The sequence below is a fragment of the Primulina eburnea genome, chromosome 3 (genome assembly GCF_022965805.1).
Source record: "Primulina eburnea isolate SZY01 chromosome 3, ASM2296580v1, whole genome shotgun sequence".
NCBI lineage: Eukaryota > Viridiplantae > Streptophyta > Magnoliopsida > Lamiales > Gesneriaceae > Primulina > Primulina eburnea.
The window spans coordinates 49783731-49799157 of NC_133103.1; the positions used below are offsets into that span (position 1 = coordinate 49783731).

General features: G+C 36.5%; 1 pseudogene; it reads right to left on the reverse strand.

Annotated features, from left to right (window-relative positions):
* Nucleotides 1-11095: 11095 nt before the first annotated feature.
* Nucleotides 11096-14707, reverse strand: LOC140827807 (germacrene A synthase-like; annotated as a pseudogene).
* Nucleotides 14708-15427: the final 720 nt, after the last annotated feature.

Here is a 15427-nt window from a genome sequence, read left to right on the forward strand (position 1 = left end):
AGTGCTTAGGTGTAAAGTCGTACCCAAAGCCTGCTGCAAGCTGTGCCAAAAGTGGGAAGTAAATCGTGGATCACGATCTGATACGATCGACTTCGGCACACCGTGCAATCTGACGACCTCTCTGACGTACAACTCTGCCATCTGATCGTGTCGATAGGTCATTTTGTACGAAATGAAACAAGCTGATTTGGTCAGTCTATCAATGATGACCCAAATCGAATCACAGCCCCGGGATGATCGAGGTAACTTCGTCACGAAATCCATGGAAATGTGGTCCCATTTCCATTCAGGAACAGACAAACTCTGAAGTAAACCTCCGGGCTTCTTCCTCTCTGCCTTCACCTGTTGGCAATTCAGGCATTTAGACCCAAATTCTGCAATGTCTGTCTTCATCTGCTTCCACCAGAATTGCGTCTTCAAGTCATTGTACATCTTCCTGCCACCAGGATGAATACTAAACCGACTACAGTGTGCCTCTGACATGATCTGTCGTCTCAAATCTGACACATCTGGCACTACTAGACGGTTATTCACATACAGAACAGAATCTCTGACCTGATATTCTGAGATATGTTCAGCTCTGACCATATCAATCGATCTATGCACACTCGGATCGGTTTTCTGCGCTTCTTTGATCCTCATAATCAAGTCTGGCTCAATCTGAATCGCAGCAAGTCGCAACGGTCTACTATCTGTATCAAATGTCAATCCGGACAAGCAACAATCTTCTACTAAACTCGATACACCTATAGTCGACAAGGACAAAGAACATACCTTTCGACTTAAGGCGTCTACCGCTGCATTCGACTTCCCTGGATAGTACTTGATCTCGCAATCAAAATCTTTCAGCAGATCAAGCCATCGTCGCTGCCTCATGTTCAACTCTGACTGAGAAAAGAGATACTTCAAGCTCTTATGATCGGAATAGATCTCAAATTTCTCGCCATACAGGTAATGACGCCAGATCTTGAGTGCAAAGACAATCGCCGCCAATTCAAGATCATGAATCGGATAACGGGTTTCGTGCGGCTTCAGCTGTCTAGAGGCGTATGCTATCACGTGCCCTCGCTGCATAAGAACACATCCTAGCCCTCTGTGAGATGCGTCACAGTATACAACGAACTCACCTGTACCTGAAGGAATCGTCAAGACAGGCGCACTGGTCAGCCTCTTCTTCAGCTCTACAAAACTAGCTTCACAATCTTCAGACCACACAAATGACATATTCTTCTGGGTCAACTGAGTGATAGGCTTCGCTATACTGGAGAAATCTCAGATAAAACGACGATAATACCCGGCTAGACCCATGAAACTGCGTATCTCTGGCACAGAAGTCGGTCTCGGGCAACTGATAACAGCTTCAACTTTACTCGGATCTACCGCAATACCATCTCCAGATATGATGTGACCCAAAAAGACAACCTGTCTCAGCCAGAATTCACACTTGGACAGTTTAACGTACAACTGCTCATTTCTCAAAGTCTTCAATACAATCCTCAGGTGATCTGCATGCTCAGTCAAACTCTTCGAATATACCAGAATATCATCAATAAACACAATTACAAACTCATCTAAATATCTCTGAAAAATGCGGTTCATCAAACTCATAAACACCGCAGGTGCATTCGTCAAACCGAAAGGCATAACAACAAACTCGTAATGTCCATACCTGGTTCGGAATGCAGTCTTCGGAATATCAACGTCTCTAACTCGGAGCTGATGATACCCTGATCTCAAATCAATCTTCGAGTATACAGAAGATCTCTGTAACTGATCAAACAAATCGTCGATGCGCGGCAAAGGATACCTGTTCTTCACTGTTGCCTTGTTCAACTGTCTGTAATCAATACACAATCGCATCGAACCATCTTTCTTTCTAACGAAAAGCACCGGAGCACCCCAAGGTGATACACTGGGACTGATATATCCCTTGGACAGAAGATCTTCCAACTGTGCTTTCAACTCTTTCAGCTCTATCAGTGCCATCCTATACGGAGCTCTCGAAATAGGAACACTGCCTGGCACAAGATCTATGCTGAAATCGACCTCTCGAACCGGAGGCAACCCTGGAATCTCGTCTGGGAATACATCTGCAAACTCGCAAACCACTGGCAGATCTGTCAATGCTGGGCTCGACTTCAGTAGATCTACTGAATATACGAGAAAGCCCTCTGCTCCTCTCTGAAGCAATCTACTCATAGTCAGAGCAGATACTAAGGGAATCCGAGATCTGGAACCCTTGCCGTAGAATTTCCACTCATCTGTCATGTCGGGTCTGAATCTGACAATCTTGTGGAAACAATCTACCGTGGCCCTGTACTTGGTTAACATATCTATGCCAACTATACAATCAAAATCAGCTAAACCAAGTACTACACAATCCAGATCAATCTCATGCCCCTCAAACTGAAGCATACAGTGTCTAACAGTAGTCACAGATATCAAACCACTTCCCAACGGAGAAGCTATAGACACTACCGTAGACATCGACTCAACAGGCAAGGAATGTCTCAATGCAAAATGTTCAGATATAAATGTATGAGATGCCCCTGTGTCTATCAACACATATGCAGGATAACCGCAAAGAAAACAGTTACCTGCAATGACGTCATCTGGCGCCTCCTGCGCCTGCTCCTCTGTCAGGGCAAAGACACGTGCCTGCTGTCTGGGAGGCTGACTCACTGTCTGACTACCTCCTGGTCTCTACTGGGTCTGTGTGGAGGGTGGCTGAAACGAGTGTACAGAGGATGCCTGTCTCTCCATCTGTGGCCCTGGTGCTGATGACCCTGCACTCTGGAATCGTGGTGCACCTCTCTGGGGACAAACTCTAGCGAAGTGTCCCTGTTGCCTACAGATGTTGCAGCGTCCCATAACTCCTTGACACTGCTCCGTCGCATGTCGTCCTCCACACGAACTGCAATACACGCCACTGTAATCTGAACCCTGACCTCTCTGTCGAGATCCACTCGAACTCGATGAACTACTCCCGGACTTCTTAAACTGTTTGCCCTTAGCCTTCAGAAATTCCTTCTTGCCACTACCACTAGCTCCAATGTCAAAACGAGGAGGAGGTGGTGGAAACTGTACGGTCGTGGACTGTGGCGGTCTCTGCCCCTGAACACCGTAGGAAGCTCCTCGCTGCCTGATCAAGCCAGCCTCGGCTCCCTTAGCTCTGTTCAGTGCCTCTGAAAAAGTATTTGGCCGTCCCGTGTTCACCAAAGTAAATACATCTGGGTTCAACCCGTTGATGAACTGATCGGCCACTGCCTCGTCGTTCCCGGCAACATGCGGTGCAAATCGTAACAATGCAGAAAATTTAGCAACATACTCCTCGATGTTCCACTGTCCCTGTCTCAGATTCGCAAATTCAGCTCCTTTATCTTTCCGGTAGGAAACGGGGAAGAAGCGCTGATAGAACTCATCTTTGAAGACTTTCCACGTGATGTCAATGCCTCGGTGCTCCAAGGCTCTCTTCGTAGTCAACCACCAGCTCTTGGCAACCTCTTGCATCTGATGCCCTATCAGTTTCACACGTCGCTCATCAGTATATGCCAAAGACTCAAACAACATCTCGATATCATCAAGCCAGCTCTCGCACTCTACTGCACTCTCTGTACCCTTCAGGGTAGGCGGATGGAAAGACTGAAATCTCTTCAATAAGGTCTCCATTGGCGTAGCGGTAACATCCATCTGTGCACCTGATGTGCTTCCCTGCTCTGGCTGTGGTATACGTCTAGGCGGCATAAATCTGATTATCAAACTAATTAGTATACAATCAATATCATCTGTCTCGGCCCTCCTCTGATCATAAACTCTGATCAAGAATCGGTTCTGATTCAGGCTTGAAATGCTGTAAATCAATTCACATAATACAACACAACATATAATAGCGAAAGCAGTAAATCATGCTATCAAATCAAAAGCAAGGAAGATGACTCGATCTACCCCGCTCATTCTACTCTATCTCAGTCTACAGAACCTACAGCTCTGATACCACCTGTTGTGGGGACCCGGGTTCTAACTCAATTCTTTTGGGATTTAATTGGATATTTGTTCGAAAATGTGGGTCAAAAATTTGCTTTTAACATTAATTCAAATGTATAATTAAAGCATATCATGTCTTTATAATAATAAAACAACATCAGATACATACAAGTCTGTCTAGTACAACCATACAACTAGGGTTCGAATCTCAAATACAAGTAGTTCAGATCTAAACAGAAATTACTAGAAATCTGCTGCTACACCCGGCATCACCACGCTATCAACTCTCTCTTCCTCGTCGTGACCCTGATCCTGCCCCACCTGTTGCCATGCACACATACAGACACGACAACAGCCGGATAACTCCGGTGAGAACATATCCCAGTATAAAACATGGATGCATGCAATGTAATAATCATGTACAAATGCATAGCATATGTCAAGTAACATGAATGTAAATCTAAACATGTAGAAGAATACAAATCTGTATTCAACATTTAAATCTTGACTCGACTCTTTTCTAATCTAGGGATCCCGGTACGAATAAGACGGTCTGTCACCTACCCAACCACTCGGGGCAACGGTACGTCTTATTCCTAGACTTCGGTCAACTCTGTATCGAGGGTCTACACATATAGCAAATCTGCTCCTATGCGTCGATACACCGAAACGTCTAGTTTTGGCAAATCTGCCAATATCTCCTATCTCAGGACTCGAATATAAATCAATAAACAAGATATTGCATAATCAATGTAATAACAATCTAGTATGTGATTTAGGGAAACTCGTATCAAATCTGAATCGAGTCGTGCAATCCCAAGACCACATGAATTATACCTTTTGTCGCACAATGTCTGTCGAGATCTTGAAGTCGGAATATCACTCTGTCAATACAAATCTGAAATGACATATACAAATGCTCTATATCAAAATACAACTCAACCAAGTCTGGTAATACTCAATACTCAGTTTCGGTACAATATGAAGGCATAACGGCGCACTTCTTCGATACCGATAACTCAATAATATCATACTCAATCACAATCAACTCGTAATCTCATCTAACATCAATATACATGCTGAAATCTGCATATGCTCAACACAATACATGCTGAAAAATCGAAACAATAGCATACTGTGTCCGAAACTCAATCTGACAACGAATATACGATGCTCTATATCTCAAGACTACATATTCGAACTCAAATCTGAATTTCCTCAACACATAAATATCGAAATATGCTGGAAATGAACAATACTTACATCCTTTCGTAGCCAAAGATGCAAGGATCACAAATCTTAACTCGGAATATAAATCGGATGGCTAAATCATTCAAACTCTCAAGTTAAAGATCAAAAGAATGAAAGCTCCTCCCTCCAAGCTCTCTCGGTTCATGTTCTGAATGGAAAAAGGAAATGAAGACACATATCATATATTGCATGCAAAGGGACGAGTGTTCATATTTTTCAAACGACACGCACTACCGCGGGTGCGGTAGCATAAGGACGCGGGTGCGCTGTGCTCTCGGCAGCAATGCATTTTCCTAAATGTCGATCACCGCGGGTGCGGCGCTTGCATCACCGCGGGTGCGGTCTCACCACCGCGGGTGCGGTCTTGCGCGCACCGCGGGTGCGGTGTTGCTTCGCACATTTCCCTCAACTTTCTGTCACCTACACCGCGGGTGCGGTAATCCTAGCACCGTAGGGGCGGTGTGGCTTCGGCCATGCTTGCTCAAACTCTCATTTTTCATGTCATGCATTCTCCTCTTCACTTCTCACATCAATGACACGGACAATTCTCGAGCCTTACAGATACTCTCTTCCTAACACAATTTTGAGGTCGATAAAATATTGGAACGTGCATGATCCTCTAAATTTAATGACTCCCTATTTTTATGTTTATAAGAAAATAATTAGTGTGCCTCCAATAGATGATAAGCCTACTAGCTTAATAAACTTTACCATCTTCAATTCGATTAGTGGATTAGGGCTGCAGTTAGGCCGGCAATTTAAGATGTACAGGTAGGCTATACGCAATTTAAGTTTTCTTATAATTTATAGATTTTGTGACACAATATGATAAAGTTTTTGGGTATCGACATTGATCATTTTATTCAAATGAACCTCCTTTGTCTATTGTGGAGACATGCATGTCTTTAGTGTCAGGCCCCGAAACCGAAGTGTATGACATCCGATATTGTTTAACAATTTAACATTGTAAACAATAACTCTCGTAGTACCGTATACAACCAAACTAGTGTTTTTTCATAAATAAACTGTAAGGATACACATAGATGCTAGTTTTTATAATTCCTAGAAACTCTATTCACGCACCAATTGATGAAAGCATGCAAGATTTGGGCCATCCATGAAAACATATTACTTTTTATGCTAAGAGTATTACTTTTTATTGTGAATATCGGTAGGATTGACCTGTCTCACAGATAAAGATTCGTGAGACCGTCTCACAAGAGACCTACTCTAATAAATATGTTGGTTAATGAGATGAGAAGTGATTCGATTCAATATCAAATATGGATTGAATATAATTTATTTTTAATGTGAGAAATATATTTATGCTGAAGGTGAATATCGGTGACAAGTGGACGTAACTCTCACATTGAGAATGAATCACTATAAATAGCGTGTGTTCTTGTAGTTATTTCTCTTGCGATTTATTGATTTCGGGAATTTTGACTGATACTCTCTTCCTAACACAATTTTGTGGTCGGTAAAATATTGGAACGTGCGTTGTCCTCTAAATTTATATATCTTTTGATATAGTTTTAAAATTGTTTAAATCTCAATCTCATTAAAAACAATATGAAAACTAAATTTTATATATTTGTTATATTTAAACTGAATAATCTATTACGCATAACTTTAACAGATTATATATATGTATATTATGTTGCTTCTATACTCGATTGACTCCCGCTTGCTGAGTATTTCACAAAATATTCAATCCTTACACTCCAGCCCAGATAAGAATAAAAAAACCCATGTTTTTTAGAATATTTTTATTACCCTGAATTTTGGTGATTGACAAATGATATCATTGAGTTGTTTCACAATCCAACTATTTTTTGTTTGTAATTTCAGGTTTTCTGGTCACTGGATCAAGTATGATCGTTCAGCACTTTATCAACTTCTGCCACAAACTTCAGAGATCATCTGCTTTCTGACAGCAACATTTGTTATTTCATAAGTGTTACCGTTAAAGTCCAACCGCACTTCAATCTGTTAGATATGAGAAAATCGAGGATGGTATGTCGAACTCAAGCCATTTATGTTAAAATATAATAGTCCAATATCCTATCAACTCCATATGATATAGTTTTTCCGGAAGTGTCCAAAGTCAATCAAATTTTAGAGGCTATATGAGCTAAAGCCGGAAAAAGCTAAGGGGAAATTAAATGAAATTTATTATAGTGTAAGATGCTGATAGTGAAAAGGTCATTCCGTCAGGAACAAGTACATATGATTGTTGAAAAACAATATCCGATCGTTGAAGAATTTCAACTATAAATATTGTCGGAACATTTCAAGTTTGCAATCTTGATTTTGATGTTAAAAAAATTTGTTATTTTGTTTCTAAAGAATTTACCTAAATGCGTAGAAAGCTACCGTGCTTAAACTGAAGCTATCAAGACACAAACTGAAAGTATCAACTGATTGCCCAAACTGAACAGTACAACTGATTGTCCAGCTGATAGGTAATTTAGCACAAAATCTTTAGAAGCCCGGCCAGCTGATGAAGAGCCTAGCTGACGAGTTCAACTGAAGCAGTGAAATCAGTCCAGCTGACGAGCCAACTGATTTCACCAAACCAGTTCAGAGCATCAGTTAGAAACATACCAGTTTGCATAACAAGACAAGCTTATCTAATGGAATCCACCTGTGTACAACGGTATAAAAAAAACTGTCTTGTCAAAGGACAATAATGAACGTTGCAGCAGAGCTTAAAGTCGAGACGTTCCAGAATAGCTGTCAAGTAGGACAAAACACAAATATCGAGGAACGAATTCAAACTGCAATGAACATATTCGATGAGTCTTGGTGAACAATCACATTGCCTCTAACACTACAAGAAAAACGCCCAACGACAACGCACTTACAACAACGGTTTTTTTGAAAAACTGTTGTCGTAGAGTATTTAACGGTTTTAGTGAAAACCGTTGTCGCAGGTGCGTTTTGACAACGGTTTTGTAAAAACCTTTCAGCGTTTTTTCAGGGCAATCGACAAAGGTTTTTGCAACGGTATAAAAGCAACGTTGTCTTTCAGCGTTTTTTCAGGGCAATCGAAAACGATTGGCGTGTTTTTTTGGCAAACGACAACGGTTTTTGCAAACCGTTGTCCTTAGCGTGTTTTTTTTGCAAACGACAACAGTTTTTTTAAACCGTTGTCTATTCTCGTGTTTTTTTGGACAATCGACAACGATTTTTTAAAACCGTTGTCGATTGGCGTGCTTTTTGGACAAACAACTACGGTTTTGGAAAATGTGGCAACATTTTGCGACGGATTTAGAAAATCCGTCGCTAACTTTGCGATGGTTATAATAAAACCATTGCTGATTTTAAATGAGCGACAGTTTTAGGCACGTCGTCGCTAATTATTGCAACGATTTTAGTTAAACCGTCACTACATTTAGCGAAGGTTTTAAGTAAATTCGTCGCATGTCAAAACATGCGAAATTTTTTTAAAAGCGCCGCGACATTTCGCGACGGTTTAGCAAAATACCGCACAAAATTTCTATAAATTCTCCATTTTCGTTTCATTTTCATCCACAACACCATACAATTTTTTCTCTCTTACACAATTTTATCACTTCTCACAACACTTAAAATTTTTCTCACTACTTCATATCACTTAATTTTTTTGTCTTACAAAATTTTACAACTTCACACAACACTTAAAATTTTTCTTACTACTTCATAAAAAATAAATTTTTCTCACTACTTCATAAAATTTTCCTCACTACGTCATAAAATTTTTTGTACTACTTCATGACACTTAAAATTTATCTCTCTTACATGATTTTACTATTTTACAATACTTAAAAATTTTCTCTTTTACACGATTTTAGTTTCGATTGTTATTTTCTTTTAGATTTATTAAATTATTAAAAGAATTTTTATTTATTTTTCGAAACAACTTAGCGACGGAATTTATGATTAAAGATCGTCGGTAAAACTAGCGACGAGTTTTATATGCTGAATGTCGCTAAAATTAGTGACAGGTTTTATATGCTGACCGTCGCTAGTTTTAGCGACGGTTATAAATACAAACGTCGCTAATTAATTTAGCGACGGTTTTAACCGTCGCAAATGCTATCTACCACAACGGGTAAAAACCGTTGTCGTTAAACGGACTTTCAACAACACTCTCAGTTACAACATTTTTAAAAGGCTACGGCAACACTGAACATATACACAGAGAGATTTGAGCGTTTTGATAATATGAGTGAGTCTTGCACAAAGACAATAAACTTGTGTGTGTATTCTTTAACACATAGATGTTAAACAAGTGTTGGCTGGAAGGTATTGACTTCAGTTTAGACTAGGAGTTCAGTTAGGCAGTAGGGTAAATCCTAAGTTGAGTGGGTTTGTACAAGACATTGTATAAATCAAAGTCTTCTAGTGAATTCTACCCGATGTGGTAGAAGGGATGACGTAGGAGCAATTGAAGTTTCCGAACATCCATAAATATATCTTGTGTACTTAACTGTTTAACTATCGTTTTCAAGCTTATTTGATCAGTTCGAACAATTATCAGTTCAGTTCTCACCATAACTAAACTGATACATGCAAGATCTGATCCCCTTCATTTCAGTTATTCAATTCACACAAGGAAAAAGGCATTCAAATTAACCAGCTTTTCTAAGAATATAAACACCGATGAATTAATTCGAGTCTGGTTTTAAACCAAGAGGCAAATATTTGAAATAATCCTTCGTCAACTATAAATATGCAGACTCAAGATTGAAAAATCACTTAGTTGAACCATGACTAGAAACTTACATATATCAAGTTTGCATTCATTCAAGATTTCTGAGCACACTTAGTACACGTACATAAGAACATACTAGATCTTGAAGGATCACTTTGTGTCACCCTACCAACTCAAAGCGTTCAGGCTAATGTTGCTTTGTGTGTTGTTGTCTAGTAAACTGAGGATTCATAAACATCCAAAACTTATAAAGTAATCAATAAGAATTTCAGCTACAAGAAGTTGTAAAACCAAAGACTTTTATTGGATTCTTTTTTTAGTGGAAGAAAGGGTAAGACGTAAGAGTGTTTATATCTGAACATCCATAAATTTTTGTTTTATTTCCTTTACGTACTTTACATTCTTGCCTATTCTTTATCCATCTGTTTCTTGTTAATTGTCGTTGGCATTGAACATATAATTTATCACCATTCAACCCGAATTGTTTTTGCACTTGTTTATTTTCAGTAGTCCAGTGAAGCTAGTCATTCAATGTTGTTCGATTTCCTATTAGATTCTCAAAACATCTTCGTCCTCATATAAATATGCAGAATAAAATGTGTCATTAAAAATAAAATAAATTTTGTAGATGTGATTTTGAAAATCATTTATAAAAAAAATAGAGAAGAAATAAGAAAATTAATTGCATGTCAACAATTAAATTCTTTAAATGATTGATATTAGGGAAAATGTAAATTTCATTGTGTATGTCTGTCTATTCTCAATTTTCTTCTTCTATGTTTTAAAATTTAGTCTTAGTCTCGCATGTATAAATTTTTTGTCAATTTTAATCATTTTCATCAAAAATGTTGATTTTGGACATTATACATGTGAGAGTCACATCTCTGCCACATCGAAAAACAAGAGCATAATTACACTAAAAGTAAATGTGGTGGACTATGATGAAAATTTGATACATAGATATAGAGGATCAAAACCATAAAAATACAAATACACACTAAAATTTTCATAATATAAATGTGTATAGTTTCAAGGTTTACGCGACAACTTAAAAATATCTAACGTACATGGGAGAAATTGATCACTCATTGTTTTAAATTTATTAAAATATAACATTCTTGATCAAACATATATATTACAGAAACAAACATCCCCATAAAAAACTTTAAAAAATAACACAAATAGATAACATTCTTGATCAAACATATATATTACAGAAACAAACATCCCCACAAAAAACTTTAAAAAATAACACAAATAAAAGGATGTTTTTCTTGCAACACATCATGAGTCGCAACATGAATTAAAATGTCTGAATCTTTAATGGTTCAACAAACATGGAAACAATGAGGGGTTTTAAAACCTTTTCCGGTTCAGTATATCCATCTTCATAGTTCTTGTATGTTACATCTACCATCCTTGCCAAGTTGAGGATTATCAAAAGGACCTCTTTCGAACACGGAAATGGTTTCTTTAAAATATCATTAATATCCTTCCATGCATCTACAACCATTTCATCAATCTTTTTTATTGCCTCTTCCATTGTCACACCATTTTCTTTAATGTAGCAGTCGATGCCGGTGGATTTTTGGCCTCTTCCTTTCTCAATCTTCAATAATATGATAATTAAAATAAGTGGTAATGCTCTAAACGGAGTGATGATTATAACACACAGACAGTACATTGGTTTATGAGGGAAAAATTTCTAAAGTATGTATTTGTGATACAATTAAAATAACAACTTATATTAATCTTTTTCACGAATGAAGATATATTTGAAGTAATCAATTCTTACGGATTAGAAAGAATAATGGGAATCATGGTCATTTGTACCTTGTATGAACTTATATCACCGACTAATCTACAAATTTCTTGGCATGCTCTAAGCATCCTTGGCATCATATTTAGCCATTCGAACTCCCTCCCAGTGGCAAAATCCATTCCCATTAATGATCCATTCGAAAGAAGGTGGTAAGTGCAAGTTGTTAGAGCATTGCTAAGGTACTCGGAAAATGGTGGCGAATAACCTTCAATAAACCACTTGGCCTCGACATTGTAGCTCCTCACTTGTTCTTTCAACTAAATATCATAGTATCAAAATCCATGTTAATAATATGTTGATTAGATAAGAAGAATTGATATATTTAGTCATTTGAAATGAAAAAGTCATACTGCATTTATGGTATAATCTACAACATAAGATCTTTCTTTTGTTGCTACTTCTTCCTTAAATTCTCCATAGAGTTTCAAGACGGCAGTATAAAGTGGTTTCATATATTCTGGTAGTAGATCAGCCTCTTTAAAATCCCACCTGAAACAACCAAAAATCAAAATAACAATCAAAGCATGTGGAATAGTTAAGTTATAAATTTCAATCTTCAAACTCTTTTAGCCAACCAATGAGAAGTGGTTAAATGACTCAAAACTATAGACAATACGACCACATGAAGCAGATAAATTTATGTTTACAAGAGCTATTAGTGCTTTCTTTTACCTCTGAATTGCCATAGTAAAGGCCTCTAGTTCTTCAATTGTACCATAAGCATCAAATGTATCATCGATTAAAGATATCATTTTGATTATTTTCGTCAGCATGACTCGACCGCGAGAATACCTATGCAAAGGATATATTCCCACAGCCCAAAAATAGCACTCAACAAGTCTATCTCTAGCATAAGGAAGTTTAGACAAAAGGTTCAGCTCTCTCCACCACCTGTAAAATAACAAGAAGTAAACCAAATGTATGCCGATTAAACTTCTAGTCAAGTTGAGCTCTAGAACACAATCACCCAAATTTTTAATATGCTATAAGATGACAAAACCTATAGATTATATATAACTGTAAAAATTTCACTTCAAAAGTGAGATGACTGTCTTTACTTTCCTCATCACTTTACGAACAACAAAGTAACATTACCTCGAGAGTTCAGAGAGTTCTCTTTAATGGAGCATTTGCACTGCATTATAGTCTAATTTGGCAAACTTCAGAAGTGATTCATCTCTAGAATATTCATCCTTTTCGTAGACAGAGATGTAATGGTACGACTCAAATCTGTAATTCCCAAAATGTAACGGTTGCATGAGGGCATGTTCGACTTGTTTCTTGAGGGGTGATGTGAGGTTTTGGGCCATAGACTTGAGACACTCAGTTGTGAAAACAAGTGCATCTTCGAGTATATCTTCATTGTGCTTTCTCAAATGTGCTGCTTCATACAAGCTCAACAAGCCCCTCACATCAGTTTTAAGCGACTCATCGAACTTCCCATCGCCGCCTTTGAATTTGTTAAAAATTTCTGATCGAAACATAAATAATAGTAATTATCTTTTCGAGAATTATGATATCTTCAAAGATAATTGCCCCATTATACTCGAGTTTGCATGATATAATCAAGATGGGACAATAAAAATACAACCCATTAGTTGACGTATTTTAATTTGGTTGTTTATCCTCTAAATTGGTTTAAGTTCAAACCAAGTATAATAACTTAATTGATTTCGTTTTTCCTTTTCAACTAGTTTTCTGCTATGTGTTATTGCATAGCAGAAATCGACACAAAGTTGTACATTACCGTGAGTCAAGAAAATTGCATAAAAGTAAAAACTTTCAACTTATTGGCCGACTGAGAAAAACTAAATTTGTCAATACATGAGACCAAAAACAATTTATAGAAATAATTTTGTAATTTTACCTAATCAAGTATAAAGAAACTAAACAATTTCTTGTAAAAATGGGAAACATTTTCTATGTAAATTTTATAAGAGCTAGAGAAATTATTAATTATTTTTATATTAGAAAAGAATGTAAACACATGAGAGAGATAATGACACATGCCAGAAGTTAAGTGAAGTCCATGTTGTCTGAATAATCTAAAATGAAGTGAAACTGTGTTTAACTCATAAGCTTCATCTTCGTAATTTGTATTCAAACCAAAATATTGCTCCAATTTTTGTTCAACTTCGTCTTCAAAGTGATAAGATATGCCTAGGCGTTCGAGTTTATCGATCAAATTCATGGTGTCCACTATTTTACTCTCTCGATTTGTCAAATTAATCTTCACCTCATCTTTCAACAAATCGATTTCATTGGAATATTCTTCTGCTACCTGTATAAATTTAATCAATTAATATTTAATTTCCTATTAATTTTTATATATATTCATCAAGTAGATTATGTGTACTAAACATTGCAACAGAAAATTTAGTTTAAGCAAAATTTTTTATATCTAAATACATGGTGAAACTTCAATCTTTTAAATTATATAGTTGTTTAAGCAACGTCACGTTTCTAATTCTCTCCGGGCATGGACCGTAAGCTCAAGTATAATATTTCGGTTGCTCTTCAACAAGAACAATTATTGAACTGCGATGTTCTCTTCCAATATTGCACTCATTTACATTCCAAGAAAATCAAACACGTGACCCTGGTTTTGATACCAATTATAGAACTGAACGCTTGACATTTTACCAAAAGTTATAGATAGTAGTAATTGTGTAATTTCATTATTTTAAATTGTATAACAGATCAAACATCGTGTTACGATTTCTCTTCCAAAATGGGCAATTATTACAACTTAAGAATAATAATATAATCTCTAGCACTTAGACAGTTAAGAAAAAAGACATAAGAAATAGAACCAAATTAATTACCTCATCATCATATGTAAACTTCAAGAACTGATCCCCCCATAGGCTTGGAGCAAAGTTGTCCATCGGGCGAACTATGTCCTCTGAAATTAGGGCCATTTTTTTTATATGATATATGTAATAGAAAGAAATATTTGACAAAATGAAGGATGTATTATGCGTCTATTTATAACATTTAATATTATATTATTATATATTGTAAAAATGTATATAATAATATTATATACAAAAAATAATAGGCCGGCATTCCATTACAAAGTTAGTAATATTCGGGCAGCCGAAAAACATAGTGTCATGGATTGTTTTTTTTCATTGTTTTCTAATTCATTATTTAAAATTATAGTTTAGTCAATCAAACTACTATAAAGGTACAAAAAATATATCGTACAACAATATTTACAACAATTATATCGTGAGATTTTATTATTACGTTGTGATATTTTGTTATTATCTCATGAGATTTTGTATTGAATTTATTATAGTAATTTTATAAATGAAATTTTTGTATTGAATTTTTTGTATTGTAAAAATTGTTGTACAAATTTAGTTGTACGCGTAGGAATAATCTTTTCATAATTATGACACGACTCTCATTTAAATATAATCAAATCAAATTACTATATGTAATAATTTCAAATTACGGTATGGCTCGTCAGTTAATTTTTATAGTTATGATATTACCTAATTTGAATATAAATAAAATTATTTAAAAAAAATTATAAGATTATTTATTTAATGTATCAGTATAATTTATTGGAAGAGCTTTATCAAATAAGTTATTATGTACATACAAATTAAATCTTATAATAATACAAACATCATCGTTTTTATTTATATTTGTTGGGTGCA